Genomic DNA, 20,777 nt, shown 5'->3' with positions numbered 1-20,777 from the left:
TTCCTGGTCCCTTATTTAAGTTTTCTAGATTCCTGCTATGAGTGAGACCATCCGGTATTTTTCTTTTTCTTTCTGGCTTATTTCGCGGAGCATGATCCCTTCCAGCACCATCCATGTTGCTGAAAATGGCATGTGTTTATCTTTTTTGATTGCCGAGTAATATTCCATGGTGTATATGGACCACATCTTCTTGATCCAGTCATCTATTTTTGGGCATTTGGGCTGTTTCCAAAGCTTAGCTATTGTAAACAGTGCTGCTATAAACATAGGGGTGCAGGTGTTCTTTGGAATTGATGTTTCTGTGTCCTTTGGGTAAATACCTAGGAGTGGAATTGCTGGGTCATATGGAAGCTCTATGTTCAGTAGCTGACCAGTAACTCTTGCTGTGTTTTTCATTTGCATAATGAAAATAAGGAAAATGACGTCTCCTATATACCCACTTAAAAAATTGTTGTTAATACATGTGTGTTTTTTTAATCTTTGAAAGCAGTAAAGTGCTTTACAAATATACACTTCTGTAGTGGTCATCACACCACTCCCCAGTTTGAAGACCATGTCTACTTCCACCCCACCACTCTGCCTGTGTCCCTTCCTTTCCCGTATGCCCTGTCCTGGGAACCCCCCTTCTGTGATCAGCTATTTCCTCTTCCTGTTAGCATAAGCAAGTTACCAAAAGAAGATTAATAGCCAGTGGAAAAATGCATTTCAAAGTCACATAGAAAATGCATTTTGGATTGCTAACTCTTTGGGAATTATTTGCACTCATGTCTGCCTCAATGAGGGTAGAAAATAGAAAGCTATGTATTTAAGAAAATACCAATTTGTCAAAATTATAATGACCTGGAGCGATAAACTGAATAAATTAAATTTCCCTTGAGATGACGGCATCTCTATCCAGCAGTCCATACTAAAAGAGAGATTCTGGGCAGTCCAGCTGAGGGGTCTGGGAACAGCCTGCTGCTGGATCTGTGGGTGGATCTAGTGCAAAAGTCCATTGGGGCCAAACTAGGCCCTGGGTGCACTGGGGCAGGCTGGGCCAGAGCTGCGGCAGAGTTGGGTGCACATTTGATTCTCTTTCTCCCATTGGAGATCTTCTGACTTAAGGGCATCTCTCTTCATACTGCACAGGCTTGGGAGAGAGGTGATACAGGTACAGTGAAGGTGTCCTTCTTACCCAGGTGTTATAATCTCTTGCCTAGATTCTGGAATTCTCATGAAGGTATTTTTACATGTGGATGTTTGTTAAATTGGTATTTCTGTGGGTGGATGAGGACTAGGATCCCCTGTTCTACCATCTTGGTGACTCATTCATTTTTTTAAACATTTAGCATGGAACTTGATCTACCAAGAGTTCAGTCCTACCTACTCTGGTTCTCATCCTACAAGGCTACTGAACCTGGGTCCGTTACCCAGTTCAACCCACTGACAGTGGGCCAAGGAAATGCTGGTATCCCTGTAGCAGTTAAGGAGACCTAGTGTGACGGATCAGAGTTTGGGGGCCACTAGGAACCAAGAATTGCCAGATAGGTAGGAGGGTGAGGATGTCATTTCATGATGTATAGGATCAGAATTAAATGACAGCTCTGGGTAAATTTGACATGCAGAGAAGTCAAGATCCAGCTCTGTTCCAAAGTCCAAGGAGGACCTGAATTCCTACAAGTGGGGACCACTATACTTACTGACCCCAGGATTGTTCAAAAAGAAGCTTCAGGGATTTGAGAGAAAATTCAGAACCCAGTTCTGCCAAAAGGAGGAAATAAAAATGATAAATGACTTTTGGAAAGATCACGGAAGAAACTGAGGCACTGTCTCTAGTCTAGGCAGAATCTTGGGTCCAGCCCCTTCAGCAAGAGCTTCTGAATCACCTCCTGCCTGGACTGGGGACTTCTCAGCAACAGGTGACCTGAGGACATAGCCCCCTCTGGTGGCTGCTGTAGGAGGCTCAACATCAGGAACGCGGGGGCTCTGCTCCAGGGAAGGGAAGGTCTCCCCTAACTGCGTCTCCTAGGATAGGGATTACCTCAGAAAAGTTGGTGGGATAAAAGGAGAAGGCAGAATGTGTCCATGTCTCACTCACTGTGGAAATAGTTATGGGCCCAAAAAAGTAGAGTCAGAGGGAGAACTCCAGAGAAGGTGGAAGGGGAAAATGCCGTAAAAGGAAGAAGAAATATTCCATTCTAAAAATATGGTGAAATGGATTTTTTGGTTTGTCCCAACAAGCACAGATTCCTGAGGCTTGGCACCTTGCTTTTTGGGGCCTAGTTCAGGCCTACATTTGGTGTGACAGAAAGGAGCCTTTGTTAATATGCCTCTAGCCAGAGGAAGAGAGAGTCTTTCAGTGTATCTCAGCTTAGAAAGCAAGGGGTGGTTATGTGCTAAGAGACCCATGCGCAAGAAAGACCTCTGGGAGGGAGGTTAGATGAGGTCAAGTGTCCTTTGGGGAGAGGAGAGAGAGCAGGTTCAAAGAGATGTACCAGCTCCTTAGAGAGCAGAGTAGGCTCTGGGGTACCCAGAGTACCTAGCTAGAACCAGGGCCTTCCTGGTGGCCGTGGGCCTAAGTCTCAGCTCTATCACCTCTGCAGCTTGAGTTGGATCCCCAGCCAGGAGCTGACCCATACACTGCACAGCAGACCTCTCCTGTCTCACCGCTGCTCCCCTTAGTGTTGTATTTCCGTAAATCTACCTGTTCTGCACCCCCCGCCCCCACGCTGTCTCTGGTGGATCCTCTTACACCCCACGCACCTCTGGCCTACACCCCAATTCTTCTTTCTTCGGGGGGAAGAAAACAAACTGGAGGGCACACCCAAATGCCCACCTTGACTGGGAAACTTTCCCATGAGAAATTCCTATCAAACCCCCAACTAAAAATGTGAAACTGAACTTAAGTCCAGCAGGTCCTTGAACAGCATCTTTCATCCAATGTCATTTCATGATGACATTGATGACAACATTAAAGCCAATTCCCCGTCAGGGAACTGTCTGTATGAAGTTCGCACGGTCTGTGAATTCTGTGTGGGCTTTTCTCCACATACTTGTGTTTTCCCCCCACATCCCAAAGATGTGCAGTTAGGTTCACTGGCATGTCCAGATGGTCCCAGTTGGAGTACGTATGAGTGTGTGAGTGTGTGTGAGTGAGTGTGCTCTCCCCTGGAAGAGCACCCTGTCCAAGGCTGAGTCCTACCTTGAGCAGACTCCAGCCCGCCCAGCCCCAGCCCCTGGCCCTGAAATGGAATAATTGGGTTGGAAGATGAATGCAAATAGATGATTGTTTCTTGTTAGAAGTGTTTGGGGTCGTTATTTACATGTTTGGTGATTTTTTCCTGACCAGCAGCCTGCCATAGGAACTCCACTCTCGTTTATATCAATTAGCCTATGGTCAAAATTGGTTTCATTATATTTTGTCATTTTGCTTGAAGTTGCAGTTTCCTCATACTTCTCCACAGCATTAAGTAAGATCTTACTGTGGTTTAATAATGGACAATAGCCAGTCTCCCTTCTACAAAGCGGAAGGAGAGGTCGAGACCTTTTCTTGTTCCCCATCCCATCTTTAGAACTTGTGCTTCAACCAAAATAGGATCTCAGCAAACCATTCTTTAAAAAGAAAGTGTGAGAATAAATAAGTAGGTCATTCATCTGTGTGGCTGCAGCCAGTCCTTGCACACGGTGGGACCATCGATGACAGCCTGTCATTGATGACTGGGTGAATGCATGAGTCACCTGTTTGGAGCCGGATTTGATCATTGCTAGTCTGGCTCTGAGATGAAAGAAATTGCATAAAAATTTGCCTCCGTTAAACCACTGGTGGAAACTTCGCTCAAATACAGGATGTGGTGAGCATCTCATCTTACTTTTGAAGGTGTGGGTTGGTTGTACTTTGCAAGTTTCTCTGATTTGCTAGTGGGGGTTGTGCAGGGACTGCCTCATATGAAGAATTGAGAATTGGGGGAGGAAGCGGGAACAGGGGAATGCAAGCATGTTCACCCAGTGGGAGATGAGCAGGAAGCTGTGTCCAGGGGCTCATGGTCAAGAGGATCCAGGATCCCGGATGGGCAGGAGATAATCACACAGCATCTACCTATGGACCTGCCTCTCTTTTTCCTAGACAGAGGTAGAGGAGGCTTTGCCAGAATAGGGATAATAAAGTTACCTTCCCTGTGGAAGATTTGTGGGGGTTAGGTGTGGTCATGCATGTGAAGCAGGCCTGGATCAGAATGTGTGTGTACATATGCGGTTAATATTCATATTAATATTAGTGTTTTCCAGTACTTTCTAGATGTTCATTTCCATTTTCTGACACATTGATAAAGGGGGTGGAGAATTGTGAACCCAACAGTGATGGTACCAGATAACCTTCCTGTGGAGTCACCACCTACTGCTTGACTTTGAGGCTGCAGAAAAACAGAACGGTAAGTAGCTACCAAAGCCTGGTGGTGGTTCTCAGATCAAGTTCTCTGACAACAGATGTGGAGTCAGAATATGGGTAAATCATCACCAGTGTAGGGGTGGGGAAGGAGGCAGGAGTGGGCAGGGGTAAGCTGAGTCGCAGGCAGCCCTGACAAACTTTGGCCAGTCGGGTGAGAAGTTCTAGAATAAGTGGTATCCATGGAAGTTATCCCACCACAAACTAGCATGTGTGGGTCTTTATATTCCCACCTCATTGAGTCACCAGAGGAGGCTACCCAGGTAAGGGTGTGACCTCTGGAAGGAGGATATTAGCAACTGAGGCAGATCCTGAGAAAATACAGAGCAGGGGCCTCAGGGCAGCCTGCAGCTTAGCAATAGGTCGTTAGAATGAGAGCATCTTAGAAAAGAGGCCTTTTCTCTGTGGCCCTCAGCCCCTCGTGGCCTGATGCAGAGGTCGATGTTCAAGACACTGATGAATCTTCTATACTTAAACCAGCTGTTCATAACACAATTTCACAGACATGGTCTCATCTTGGGGCACGTCACTGCAAGGGGCCGTGGGAGCAAATCTGGGGCAGATGTCAACATGGGGAGAATGAGAAAGCACATCCGACTGGCTTGACGGAGCGGGTCTTAGTTTCACTCCCCCCAGGTAGATGATGGGTGATTACCTCCCGCCCCTCCAGGATCCCAGTTCATCCTCTATAGCCTGAGCCCCTGGGGACTGCTTCCTTCTCATCTCCAGCTGGTCCTTACATGTCCTGATTCCCTTGGGCCTGAAAGACCTTTCCCAGCTAGTCTAAAAGGGGGTGTGGGGACCTGGCTGTAGAAGTGAGCATCTGAGTATCTGAGGGCAGGAAGCCAGGGGGGCAGAGCTCAGAGGAGCCAGGCTGTGGAGAAAGCCATGTGACTTTAGCACAAAGAAGAGTCTGAGAATGCAAAACACCTGCACTGTCCTGCAGCTCCAACCACTCTTTGTCTCACACAGATGATTTCCCCATTGTGAGTTTCAGTTCCTCTCTGGCTCTACTGACAACTCCAAGTGCTCACGTCTCTCATGGAGGCTGAGACTCACTGCACATTTAAGAGTTTTGCTGCCACTTCTAGTGACAACTGTGTAACCCTCATACCATGAACTAGAAAACTAGTTTAAGCAGAGGCAACATTGTTTCTAGGCATCAGGCAACAGCACTGCAGGACTGTGATCCGAGAAAAAGAAAGCAAATAAAGTGAGCCCCACTGCTCCCCCAGCTTACTGCCTGGGGACAATTTCTAGATGGGGAAACTCTGCCCTGTGACAAGCAGAGCAGAGTCAAATATGGGAGTTAGAAGAGGCCAGGTGTGCGGAAATTGTGCAACAGAATGCCAGCAATGAGAGAGCAATACAGAAAAGAAGCTTCAGGACGGTTGTGTGTTCCCTTAGAGTTTAACGAAATACTAAGTTGTACATACATAGGATGACACTGCAGAAAAATGGCTAAAAGCGATGACCAAGAAGACAGCAGAGAGCTGAAACTGAACAAACACTAGAACTTGCACAGAACGAGGAGGACTTCATGTAAGAGGCCAGAGTGGGATGTCTTTGTTGAACAGATGGGAAATTAAGCGGAACCACAGAAGGTTAAAACCTTAGTAAGAGCACCCTGAACCTAATCACAAGGCTAGAACTTCTCTAAAAAGCTTAAACACAAGCCTCAAAATTCTCAAGTCAACAGCAAATAAATTAACCACATGCCAACAAAATACAAATATATGACAGTGTAACCGCTATAATAGGCAGCTCTCAATTAAAAAATTACTGGGTGCACCAAAAAACAGGATTTGTGATTCATAATTGGGAGAAAAGGGTGTCAACAGAAACAGATCTAGAAATGGCAGCGATTAACATACAGGGCTTTCATGTAGATTCAAGGATTTAAAGGAAAATATGAATATAATAAAAAGAGAAGTAGGAATGGGGGAAAAATGGATCTTCAAGAACCAAAAAATACATTTAAAAAATCTCACTGGATGAGAATAACAGTAGATTATTTTAAAGTTAATTACATGAAGAAAAAAGTGTTGGTGAGCTGAAAAGCAAAGTAACGGAAACTTAACCAAAATGAACAACAACAAAGAGAGAAAGGAACTTACCGTGCAGGGCTTGTGAAGTTCTTTTCAAGGATTTTGGCTTCTATTCTGAGTAACATACACACTGTTGGCGGATTTTGATGAGAGTGTTAGGGGGAAGGATGTCCTGAGCAAACTCCTACGGGTTTTGTGGACTCCACCCCCACTGCAGACCAAAGCCATCAAGACACTGGAAATGACAAATCCCATCATCACCAAAGGGAGGGTTGCTGGGACCTGAGGGTGGGGTTAAGCTGTCAGGTTTGGTATAAAACCAGACACATGGGCCTTGGGGGGGTCTCTCTCTTGGCCTCACGGCTCTTGGCTCTTCCCCAGCTCTTGGCATGCCATTGGGATTCCAGGTCAGCAAAACAGGTAGGATGCATTCATGAGTTTATCGCCCTCTTTTTCTCCCTGAGTTATTCATTTCTTCATTTTCCCTTTCTTTGGTAAATAAACCTTTATTAACCTTTTGTGTGTGCCTGCAGTGGAGTATTAATAAGTCCCTTTTAAGCGCCAGTGAGGACCCACAGTTGGTAACCCATTTTGTGTTGGGGTTGCTCTGTAACAAGAGGACTCCAGCTACTCTGTTAAGAATAGACTGAAGAGGGGAAAGGGTTAGCCTGTAAAGTGAATGTTACAAAATATGGGGCATATTTCAATAGGGGAGATTAGATTCTTTCCTGCACTAGATTTGGAATCGAGAGAGGGCCTCCCTGGTGGCACAGGGGTTAAAGACACAGCACTATCAAGCTATTGGCAGCCACTGCAACATGAGTTCGATCCCCAGCCAGGGAGCTGACCCACATGGCGCAGCAGACCTCTCCTGCCTCACCCGCTGCTCCCCTCAGCAGTATATTTCAGTGGATCCACCTGTTCTGTTCCCTACTCTGTCTCTGGTGAATTCTCTGACCTCCCATACCTCTGACCTACACCAGTTCTTGTATGCATAAATAAATAAATCTTTAAAAAATTAAAAAAAAATAGAATCAAGGGTGATGTTGACATATATATTTTTACATGCCATTAACTGTTAATTGAGAGCAAGAACTGTGTATCGGTTGGGACCACATTTAGATCTACATAACAGAAAACCAGTCACATAAGGAAAAAACTAGAGGCTTATTTGTTTCACAAAATTGGCTAGACCAAGGCTGGTCAGCTACTCAAGGTTATCATCAGTATCCCAGGCACTTGCTATCATCCTATTAAACCATACTGTAACAATTATCTTATTGTCCTTTTTCTTGTGCCTCGTGGTCTCAAAGTAGCTTCTGTCCCTCTGGCCAAGGGAGACAGAGTGGCCCTGCCAATTTGTCCCTGTCTACTCAAAAAGCCAAAACTTTCCTGGAGACTCCATCCAGCAAGCAGACATCCCCCATAGTTCACTAGGCCTCAGAGCCAACCTCAGAATGAGATAATGTGCATGTTCTCATTGTAATACAGGTGACTTGCAATTCATTCCTTAGAGCCAAAGTAGGGGGTCTATTCTCCCTAAAGTCTAAGGATTTCTTTTTTTAAATTTTTTTTTAAACAATATTTGCTTCCCCCTACCCCTCAGGTTGAGTCTCCATAGAGTTTCCTTCCCCAAGGCACCCGGGCACCATCACCACAGTCCCCTGTGCTTCTACCTCCCTCCCTCTGATCCCTCTCCCTCCTCCGCCCCTGCAGGATGTCTCTGATTTATAATTGCCTGTTTTTGCTTTGCTGTGTTTTGTACTATTATTAATTTTTTTACACTGATGTTTTATTTGGTTCCCCTATATTCTAAGTGAAACCACCTGATATTTTTCTTTTTCCTTCTGGCTTATTTCACTGAGCATAATTCCTTCTAGCTCCATCCACGTTACTGCAAATGGCACCTCCACATGCAAAAAAATGAAACTAGACCACTGCTTCTTACCGTGCACAAAAATCAACTCAAAATGGATAAAAGAACTGGACATAGACCTGAAACCATAAAATATATAGAAGAAAATATAGGGAAAACACTACAAGACATACATCTCAGAAATATCTTTAAAGACTCATCACCCAAAGCAGTGATAGTGAAGGCAAAGATAAACACCTGGGATTACATCAAACTGAAAAACTTCTGTACAGACAAAGAGACATTAACCAAAACAGAGAGACACCCCCCTGATTGGGAAAAAATCTTTGCACTCCATTCAACTGATAAGGGACTGATCACAATGATATACAAAGAACTCACACGGCTCAACAAAAACAAAATAAACAATCCAGTCAAGAAATGGGCAGAACTCAAAAGATATTTCTCCAAAGAGGAAATGCAAATGGCCAACAGGCATATGAAAAAAATGTTCAACATCCCTTATCATCAGGGAAATGCAAATCAAAACCACAATGAGATACCACCTTACACCAGTGAGAATGACACATATCAAAAAACAAGAAATGTTGGCGAGGATGTGGAGAAAAAGGCGCTCTGCTGCACTGCTGGTGGGAGTGCAAACTGGCCCAACCACTGTGGAAAGGTGTCTGGAAGTTCCTCAGTCTACTAAAAATGGGGCTACCTGTCACTTGGCAATTCCACTCCTAGGGATCTACCCAAAGGACACAAAAAGTCTAAGGATTTGTAATGGTAACAAGTCAAGATCCCCTGTAGTGCCAGCAAGCACAGGGCAGGTACTGGGCAGACGGGTAAAGGAGAGCCCTGGAGCTCTCAGTGGCTTTTTCAAGTTTGTAATGATCTTTCTACACCATTTGTAATGAGGCAACCAGGTGCAGGGCAGGCAGGGGGGTAAGAGGGGCTCTCAGCCCCCACTGAATCTTTACCCTCCCTGGGCTCGCTCTGACTGTCACTCGGAGTCTCTCCTCTAGCAGCCAGTCTCTGCCACGCTCTGCTGCAACACGCTCAGCCGCACCCCATCCTCTGTGACGCTGCCCTCCTAGCCTCAGTCTCTCGGCTCAGGTGCACCCACTTAAGCATGCCCACACATACTTCAGGTGCCCACCATCAGGCACGCGTACCCCACGCCCATGCTCCCAAGCGCCTCCGGCTTTCAAGGCCACGGGTGATAGCCACCGAGGCCAACAGCACAAAAGTCTGAGCAATCTTCATTTACCCTACAGCCCCTTAGCACCGGAGAAGGGAATTGCTTCGGGACGATTGTGAGGTTGGTGATGGACATTTCTATCATTGCTTTGTTTCTACAATTTTCCTACAAAACAACCCCATCCCCCCTCTCATCTCCCCTCTGGTGTCTGGCAGTTATCTATAATAACAATTACCGTGGCCTCCCTGGTGGCCTAGGGGTTTAAGTCTCAACACAATCACCGCCACGGCCTGAGTTGGACACCGGACCAGGGAGGTGACCCACATGACAGAACAGACCTCTCCTGTCTCACCCACTGCTCCCCTCAGCAGTGTATTTCAGTGGATCCGTCACACCTCTGGCCTACACCCCAGTTCTATGCAAAAATAAAAAAATAATAATAAAATAACAATTACTACTACCACGCTGTCGCAGTGGCACAGTGACTTTGGAAGACGTCATAAATACACGGCTTGAAAGAAAGACCTAGAGAAAAGGGGTGGGCCTGGGATTGTGCTGGGAGCCTCTGTGACTCACAGAGTCCGTAGACGATGGCAGGCCCGTTGTCTCTCTCATTTTAGGACACCTTGGGCTATCCTAAGATTTCCCGGGCCAGCAGTGAGGAGAACAGAAGCCAGTTAGAGGAAAACTGGAGAGAGACTTTTGGAGAACTTTGGTTGTGGTGGTTGCTGCTAGCAAAGCATTTGCATAATCAGTCCAGTCTGAAAAGTCAAGCCCCCAGGATCTGGGGTAGAAAGCAGAAAAGAAAAACAAGGAAACCAAATTGCTCTGCAAAATAAAGTAAGAAGAATTTTAGGGTGTCCGCAGAAGAGGGGAGTAGGGGATACAGGTTCCTAGGGAAAAGGGGGAGATTGAAGTGCACGGAAGAGCATGCTGGGGGTCCTCGTGGTAGTGCCTATTACACCCGCTTCCGTTTCACAGGGAGGCATCTTGCAACTGTTAAATGACAGAGCCAGGATTTAAAGTTCATAGCCTGGTGCTCATTCTAAGTGCCCCCCCAACCCCATCCCTCCTCGCTATGCACTCTCCCAAACCCCAGTGAGCATGAAGGAGATCAGGTTTGAGCCTGGAGGCAGTGGGTTGGATACAAAACCCTCCAGTCTCCATCTGTGGAGAGATTTTGAGTGAAGGTCCGCGTAGCAGTGCACTGAAGTATCAATTGCTCTGCCAGGAAATCCCTCAGTGACTTGGGGGACAGGCTGCTTCCTCTGGGTAGTTCTGTGGGCCACACACACTTCCACCCTTGCCCCTGAAGAACTGGTAAACAACCTTAGCCCCACCTCCTGCCCTCAGATCTCGCCCACTAGGCCTCTGTTGCTCAAACAACGATACTTTCAATTTCCTGATAAGTAGGCCACTGCTGTCTAGGCCTATCAGAATGTACATTTACTCTCCATTGTCGAGTTCAAAAAGAAAGAAAGCAAAAGCAAAACAAAGCAGTTTTTAATTGCACAGCCCCACTCACCCTGGGAACCCGAGGCCCAGGCTTTCTCACGTCCTTACAAGCTGATGCCGCTCAGACCTCACATCCCGCACATGCGCTCAGCTGCAAAGACACAGGGGCCGCCATGGCAGTGGCTCTAGCATGGACACTCCAGTTATTCAAAGCATTTTCCTGGGCCTCCCTGGTGGCGCAGGTGGTTGAGTGCAGTTCTGTGAAGCTATCTACAGGCTCTGCAGTGCGGGTTAGATCCCCGCTGGCCACAGAGATACCCACATGGCGCTGCAGACCTCTCCTGACTCGCCCGCTGCTCCCCTCAGCAGTGTATTTTGGTCTGTCTGCCTGTTCTGCTCCCCACTTTGTCTCTGGTGAATCCTCTCACCTCCTGCACTTCTGGCCTGTACCCTGGTTCCTGTATACATGAATAAATAAATCTTAAAAAAAAAAAAAAAAGCATTATCCTAACCAAAGTCTCCCCTGGTCGTCCCAAGACTTATGATAGTTCCGTTGAGTGTGAAGACTCCTCTGAGGGTCTCAGTGCAGCCCTTGGGGCACAGTTCAGGTTTGTGTGGTTCAATCTGCAGCCACTGGCAGTGTGCCGGGGCCCTGGAGACATTCAGGAGGTGATGAGTCCATTAGAGTAAGACGTAAGTGAGCAGAGAAGGGAGAAAAGATGAATAGACTGTGGCTTTTTATGGCTCTTAGAAAGTCTGATTGGGCAAATGGAGGCCAGGCTTCCTTCACTCTGAGGTCAGGTGCAATTTCCAGGGTGCAGTCTCCCCGCCGGCACCATGTTTGAGCTGCTCTATTCAGCAGACCCAGTTTGGGGACAGGTGCCCATTTGGTCCACATAGTGAAAGAGGCACGCAGGCACCTATGTGAGTGTATGTGCACGTGCACACCCCTACGTACATCCATCCTTTAATGATGACCAAGATATGAGGACAAACGCTATTCTCTGTGGCAGCCAAAGGAGAGAGGAGTCTCTGAGACCCAGTGGGCAGCCATGTCTGTGAGAGTGATGCCAGTCCTCTCCAACCTCTCTCTTCCCTCCTGCTCTTGCCACTATGACCTTTCTTTATTCTTCAAGGGCATGTCTTACAAAACCTTTCATTTCCCTAACTTCCCCAATGCAAACACAGCCCTTCCGTTTAGCTAGGCTGTCTAGTCCTTCCTGGGCTGGGCAGGGGCAATAGATGGGATTTGTGGGGTGTGGGTTTCATACCTTCCCTGGGCTTGGTATTAGGATGAATGTGGTCAGTGCTCTTAATCAATGAAGAGATATTTACTAATCGCTGCATTCCAGGACTGTGCCAGTTGCTCACTGCTCTCTATGGTCTCTGCTCATTAAGAAAAAAAAAATAGGGACAATTATCTATCAGGTCCCTTCTCTGGGCTGAAGATGGGGCTTAGACAGGGCCACCTGCTGGGTTCTGGCCTGACAGCCACTCCCTAGCTGTGTGATATGAGGCTTTACCCTCAGCCAGGGAGGACAGGGTCTGGCAGACTCCAAATTCTTTAGGTGGAAATTTTCCTGTACCGAGAACATGCCAGCAGAGGCTCCAGTGCTACCAGGGACAGGTTGGGCCAGAGGAGTGCCTGACACTCTCCCTTCTGACATCCTACAATTTGAAGTTATTTAATATCAACAAATGGCCAGAATAGGGTGGCTAATGAGACATATGGACTGCAGAGAAACAAAGAGGGCATGGAATCCAAGAGGAAATTAAGAGATTTCATTGACCTTCAGGGATGAAGAGAATTTCTATTCAAACCAGTCAATTAAAGTTCATGGAAGAGATATGTTATAAATGGTTATGTTCAAAATATCGAAATGTTCAATATTACAAGGAAAGGCATAGGGCAGAGAAGATTTTATTACTCTGAGAAGGGTGCAGCTTATTAATTTACAGCTCATCTACTATGACTTGGAGGTAACTCTGTTTCTCATCCAGAGTCTCAGACCAAACCCTGATGCTGAAATTGTCAGTCACCGATGGCATGGGACTGAGCTGGTGTTTAAGTTTCCTTTAGTTGAATGAGAAAAATATGTTGTTCTAGGAAATTATACAAATAACCAGGAAGGTTGGTAGGTAGGTAGGTAGGTAGGTAGGTAGATAGATAGATAGATAGATAGATAGATAGATAGATAGATAGCAGATAAATAAATACAGAATCAGTACTTTGGAAAACTGAGTTTGTTCAGGTTAAGCACTTTATCTTCATGATGCCAAGTTGGTTATATTTTGTGTGCTTACCACATTCAGCAGGCTGACATACTTGATTTATAAGACCCATTTATATGTTTAAAAAGATTTTGCTTGTTCAATTGATGCCTTCCCTAACTGAAGTTTGGAGAAAACCAGGCATTTTGCATCTCTAATGATAGCTAGAAATGTCTAAGTATCTTTGATGAACTATGACGACCCCCATGATCTTGAGACCCATGCTTTCCTCCTCTGGTGCTGAGTGGTGGGCTTGTTTACCCAGCTTTACAGTAGAACTCTACTCTGCCTTCTCTCAGTGGGGGGGACACTTATATCTCTGAGGTCTTGCTGTACCTGTGAACCTATTATGATGAGTCTCTGTCCCCTGTAGGGAAAAACCACATGCATTTGGGTGGTTCCTCAGGGTGGATGGAAGAGCCTTTTGGGACCAGCGAGCAGTCTGACCGAATCCCAGAGTGTGTCTGAGGACACCATGGACCACTGGTCAGCTGCACAGCAGACTCCAGGACGAGTGCTGCTGGGCTCACCAGCTCTGCCTCAAAAACCCGGAGACAAGGCTTCCCCTCTGAGGGGGAGTGAGAGGCTCACTACCTGTGTTGTCACTTCGGGCAAGTTCACAATCTCTGATCCTGTTTCTTCATCTATAACTCAAAGGATTGTTGACGATGCTGATTTGAAATAATGTTTGTGAAATGCTTGGCATAGTGCCTGAGACTTGGAGAGAATGCAATCCGTGACAGCTGTCTTTTCCTGTTACGGGAATGGCCAGGGAGCAGTGGGAAACTTCTGAGTGTAAGCAAAATGTTAGGACTAGAGTGCAACTTAGCAATTTCATACTGAGCATGTGCTGATGTTGCAGTTTTTGAGGTGGGAGGGGAGCTTAACTCATTCATTTGTTCAACAAATAATTATTAAGCAAGTGCTTGATAAGAAAATTACTTGTACCGACTGGTAGATCAGAGCATTAGAATGCTGAAAAGACCCTTCCATATTCTTACTCTTCATTATTTTTCTTCTGAATGTTTTCTGTATTCAGAGAGATTTTTAAAAACTAAGAAGATAGGCTCAGTGAAAGAAGCCAGTTGAAAGAGCTGCATCCTGTATGATTCCAATTTCATGACTTCCTAGAAAAGGCAGAATAATGGAGACTGTAACAAAGTGGTTGCTAGGAATTCCAAGGGAGGGCCGGAGGGAGGAACAGGTGGAAGAGAGGGGGCTTTTAGGACAGTGAAACTATTCCACATGATACCCTCATGGTAGAGACATGCCATTATACATTTGCCAAAGCCCACAGATCATATGGGGCAAAGAGTGACTATGGGTGTTAATTGATAACAGGATATTCACATTGGTTCATCAGTTGTGCCAAATGTTGTGCCAAATGCAAAATGTTAATAATAAGGAAAACTGCATGTGAGAGTCGGAAGTGAGGGAATATGTAGGAATTCTCTGTACTTCTCATTTGGTTTATCTATAAATCTAAAATTGCCCTAAAAATTAATCTATTGCTATTTTTCAAGGAGAATTTTCACAACACATTTTTTTCTCCCTGTTCCACCTCCTGGAAATTAGATTTGAGTCCTCAGACTGGATGCATCTTTCTCCTTCATGTTCCTGCTCTGCTTCGTGTTTTTCTTAATCCCAAAAGCTCCACACTATAAACTATCTTCCCCAAAGAATGTAACCCTGAAAACAGGAACCAGATCTCATTCCTCTTCATGAAGTTCTACCTGCCTTCTTTTCAGATCTCCCAAAGGAGGTTGAACAGAATCACTCAACAGAATCACTCCAATCCTTTACATGCATTGACTCATTTAATCCCTTAAAAAATCCTATGAGATTGGTGCCATTGTTATTTCTATCAGATGTAAGAAAACTGAATCACAGAGAGGTTAAGAAACTTGTCCACTGTAACAGTGTGAGTGAGGGCAGAGCTGGGGCATCCACCCTGAGAATCTGTAGGAAAAGTACCAGAAAGCCCCAAAATGTTTTAAGTTGCAGATCACACACATTTTTGCATTGTGAAATCATTTTAGGTTGCCTTTAATAGGAATTTTTTAAATAATGGAAGAAAAAAAAAAGGGGAAATCCTCATACATAGTAGAAGGGATGTTTTGTGAAACTTCTGGTTTTCTATATTACATGTATGTGTGTTTGTGTTGGGATAGCATGTAAAATGCAACGAGAAAGCTCCCTGCCTTAACCTGGAAGGAAAGATATTACCTTGGGCTATAAGAATTACAGAGCTGAGGCAACTCTGGCTGCCAGCCATCCCTGGCTCCAGCCCCCTCACCCAGCATGCCATCCCTGTTCTGCTGCAGGCGCTGCCTCCATCTCAGCATTTCCTGTCATCATATCCAAACCCAGTGAACTCCAGAGGCAGAAAAACACCATCGCTTCCAGGGAAACCTATGCCAAAGTTCTCATCAGATTTTCCCTTGACTAGGAAGGACATCTCCCTACATCTCCCTGGCCAGAGTTGAATCACATGCCCACTATAAATCAATCTTAAGAAAGAAGACTTCCAGGATCAGATTCTGCTCACCTGATACACCTCTGATCAACAAGTTGGCCAGCAAAGATAAAAAGCAGAGTGAGTAGGGCCTCCCTGGTGGCGCAGCGGTTGAGCCCTGGGTTGCGAAGCCCTCGCAGCCTCTGCAGCGCTGGTTCGATCCCCGGCTGCTCCCCGGTCACCGGAGGAGGGTCCCACATGGCGCGCAGACCTCTCCTGCCACCCGCTGCTCCCCTCAGCAGTGTCCTTCGGTCCTTCTGCCTGCTCTGCTCCCCGCTCTGGCTCTGGTGAATTCTCTCACCCTCCCGCACTTCTGACTGTACCCAGTGCTTGTATAAATAAATAAAAATAAATCTTAAAAAAAAAAAAAAGCAGAGTGAGTATTAAGCAACCAGCCTTGTGTAAAATCCAAAAAAACAAAACCGTTTCATGGAATTTTCTGTTTCCTTAGAGATGAAAGCTTAAAGCAGACAACCCATTTGTTTATTCATTCATTTATTTACTCAATAAATGGTTACTAGTTACCTAGAGTGGCCTGCCACTTTGCTGGAACACTAGGAACACAGAGATGGCAAGACACACATCCCATGCCTCCTGGTGAACTACGAAATCTCAGAAATAAATACATAACTACAAATCATTTTAAGTACTAAGGAAACAGGAAATGGCGTGACTTGAGTTAGTAACAGGGGGATCTGATTTACATGAACTCAGGTCAAGGTTATCCAAACACAGAGTAGAGACCCTTGTTAAGGAGAGGGATTTGAGAACAGAACTGTTGTCTGTTTCCAGTATTGGGATGTTCTTTCTTTTTTCTTTTTTTTTAAGATTTGTTTTATTTATACAAGAACTGGGTTACAGGCCAGAAGTGCGGGAGGGTGAGAGGATTCACTAGAGACAGAGCAGCGAACAGAACAGGCAGACTGACGAAATACACTGCTGAGGGGAACAGTGGGTGAGACAGGAGAGGTCTGCTCACCATGTGGGTTGCTCCAAGGCCAGCGGGGATGGAACCAGCACTGTAGAGGCTGCGGACAGCTTCACAGCGCTGCGCTCAACCGCCTGCATCACCAGGGAGGCTTCTGGGATGTTCTTTCTTAATCTCAGCTAGCGTGGCTTGCGCCAGGCACACATGTGGCTTATTGTTCCAGTCATTTCTCCCAAGTGATCAGAAGCCAAGACTCCAAGATGGCTTGAGAGAATGATAGCTGAGTTTCTGTTCACTCAAGTTATTGTTGGTGTGCAGACTGAGGGAGTACCCGGGGGCCTCCAAACTTGCACACTCTAAAGGGATTCTGCCATCTGCCGCATAGAGACAAAGCATACTCTCAGTGCGAAAGATCTTTAATAGAATGATTGTGCATAGAGAGGGAAGAAGAGAAAGGACATAATTTCCCAATGAAACACCCAAAGTTCCCCATCCCCTCATGGATAAACGCCCAGCCAGAGTTGGCCCAAAGTGGAGCCACTGAGGCCTAAAAGGTTGCCAAAAGTCTAGGGCACTTTCTGGGCCAAAAGGAGAAAAATCAACATAACTGCGTCACTGTCAGCCTCCCCACATGTCTCTCACCCACGTCTTCAACATTTCCCAAGTTCCTGGTGCGAGTCCAAAACCAAGAAGCAAGTGAACCCTGTTCTCCACATGCCTCAGCCTCACCTGACTCCTCTCCTGCTCATTCTTCCCCAAGGACTCTCCTCACCTGGCCCTCCGCTCCACCCCTCTTTAGGTGGGGCAGGGAACATGGAACCTCCCCTTTTTATGGAGATGCCTCTGTTACCTGAAGAGGAGGAATTGTGCCAGACTAGCCATCGTGTTACTCTGTGATGGAGGGTTCTTTGGAGTTTTTTGTTCCTCCTGTTGTGTTGTTGTGTTTCCCACTGTTGTGCTGTTGCATTTGTACCAAAGGACAACATCACTTCCTGTGCTGGGGCAGGGATCCCCCCACATGGAATATGCATTGCCATTGTCAATCATTCTGGAATACATGGTTACACAGGCAGAGTTGGACTCGAGGGCATTTTCATTGCAGGCATGTCAGCTGGGGCAGGTCTGGGGCAGCCAGAGAAGTGCTCGGGACCCATGAACCGTGATGCTTGGCTTTTAAGTTCTCTCTTTTGCAATATCGTTCTCTTAACACAGCGCCCTTGGCAAAGTCTTAACAAACCTTATTTTTTGATCTCAGCGTCACTGTACAGAACTGGAAATAAGGCTAAGTTGGGCAAGATGGCGCAGGAGAGAGCAGCAGTAGCCTGTCTCGAGACAAACAGACATCGCTGCAGGAGGAGCAAGTAACACAATGATTCTCAGATGGATTCTGACAACAAACAACTACGGGAGTTGTTCTGTGGAGCATGTGGGTGATGGACTCTTGCAGAGGGAAAACTTAGAATGGAAGGTCTCACAAGGACAAAGAGAGATGGGGGTAGGGATGACCAATAAATCTTAACTAAGCCAGCTTTGGAAGGTTCCAGGAATCTAAAGTGGGGTCAGAGAAGATTATCAGCCAGAGGTGGTGGCAGAAAGCATTGTCCATCTTAGAAGACCAACCCAATCTGAAGCCAAGGCAATACTATCCACAATAATTCCATCGAAGAATGTTATGAAAGAACACCCCTTGCTCTGGCAAAATGCGGTTCTTGTTCGTTAAGACTGCCTGCCTGTGTCTGTGCAGGCATCTCTCCTTTCTCCTTTTCTCAATAAACAGGCATGTGCTGACGAATGGGAACACCTGCTTCGATTCTTTCTCAGAGGGACCCAAGACCCCACACACCAAACCCCATCATCTGAACTCCAATATCAGCAGCTCTTAAGTGTTTCGCAAAATATCTAGAAACAGCATCCTGGAAAAAGACAGGGCTTCTGCAATAAAAAGAGATCAAGTTGAGTAATAGAGTGATTTGGGCATTAAGGGGATGTGTGTCACTTAGACATTTGGATTACAAATACATTCTTTCTCTGGCTCACAACCACCCTGTGGGGTGATTTTATTATCTTAGGAGAGTGAGGCCCAACAAATGCCTAACCGAAGGGTGCAGGGCAAGTAGGTGGCAGAGCAGAGGAGCGTGGGACTAAATCCCTGTGCAAGGTCACTCAGTTATGCCATTCTGCCTCTCTGGATACAACTTACCTGTGGCTTTCCTTTCAAGACCCGCAAGAAGGCAGGCTGGGGTCATTTTCTCCCACAGCCAGACTGGCGGAGAATGGCTCAAGGGGTAGAGAGGAGATGGCAGCTGTAAGAAGAAAAAGGGGGACCTTATCTCTCTACCCATTCACACCCACTTCCCTATATTCCCTCAAATTTCCCTTTTTTCCATTGGAAGCCAGCCTTACCCAAGCCCCTGCTTCCACCTTCTCCCCTCCTCACACCTGTTCCATCTGCTCCTCTGGGGTCCTTTACATCTCATCCCTGCTGGTGCCTAATTATTCCCACCTTAACTCACCACCTTAAACTCCAATTTTCTTCCAACTATGGATCAGTTAGCTTTTTCCTCTTGTTGTCTTTCTCAAACATATTGATTATTTTTGTTAATTTTTACATCAAAACAATCTCTAAATTCATTCCCAACTCAACTAGCTCATGCCTTCCTTTATGTCAGCCTAGCATCCTAATGCATACCTAAAAACATCTTTTGAAATAAAACTTTTACATGCATATAGAAAAGCACATGTAAGTATACTGTGCAAAAGAATGATCACAGTGAGCACATCTATGTATCTGCTGCTAAATTAAGAAATAGGATATCACCAGCACCCAGAAACTGTATGGCAATCTGCCAGTCGTGCTTTGAGCTTTCCTCCCTAAAGTCTCTTATCACCCAGATTTCTCATTGTCTGGTTTTAACTTCACATAAGTGGAAACTTACACTACATACTCTTTCATGGCTGACTCTTGCTTGAGATTATGTTTGTGTGATGTACCCATGTTATTGCATGCAGCTGTGATATTTAATTTTATTGCCAGGTAGCACTCCATTATGATAACATACCACAAATCATCCACATTGATGGGAACTTAGGGTAGAAAAATTTAGGATGACAGGTCTCACAAGGACAAACAGCAGAAGTGGGGCTAGGGATGATTAATGAATGTTAAACTAAACTGGCTGTGGAAGTATCCAGGAATCTGATGTGGGTCAGAAAAGATTATCAGCCAGAGGTGGGGGCAGAGAGTTTTATGGCGTGTAGAAGACAGACCCAACCTAATGCAAAGGAACTTGGGAAATGTTGAAGACGTGGGTGAGAGACACGTGGGGAGGCTGACAGTGACGGAGTTATGTTAATTTTTCTCCTTTTGGCCCAGAAAGTGCCCAACCTAATGCCAAGGTGATAATTTCCATAATAATTCCATCAAAGAACATTGTAAAAGAATGCCCCTTACCTGGCAAATGCATTTCTTGTCTTTTAAGACTGCCCGGCCCGCCTGTGTCTATGCAAGTGTCTTTCCTTTTTTCCTTTTTCTCAATAAACTGGTCACGTGCTGATGAATGGGACATCTGCTTGGATTCTTTCTCAGAGGGTTAGGGTTAGGGTTAGGGTTAGGGTTAGACGGCCCGCCTGTGTCTCTGCAAGTGTCTTTCTTTTTTCTTTTTCTCAATAAACTGGTCACGTGTTGATGAATGGGACATCTGCTTGGATTCTTTCTCAGAGGGACCCAAGAACCCCACTGAATCCCATCATCTGAACCCCAACACCTAACTGCTCAAAGACATTATGTCCAGTTTGAAGCTCTTTCAAATATCATCACCAAGTATTTATGCACCTGCATAAATGTTGGAGGTGGAGGTGTGCATGTGTGCACAAACTCACTTGTTTTTAATGGAGGGATCACTATAAAAGGTTGAAAAAATTAAGACATGATCATATTCAACCGATGGGACAGATTTTTCGCAAACAGCTACTGACATAGAAAAGCATAAGACACAGGTACAACCAAAGAGTCCTTGGGCAAGAGATGAGCGCCGGTGCGGGGAACACACAGAGAATAGGAAACAGAAACACACTGTAA

Source organism: Talpa europaea (assembly GCF_964194135.1).
Source record: "Talpa europaea genome assembly, chromosome: 9".
NCBI lineage: Eukaryota > Metazoa > Chordata > Mammalia > Eulipotyphla > Talpidae > Talpa > Talpa europaea.
Note: the sequence above shows the minus strand (reverse complement) of the source record.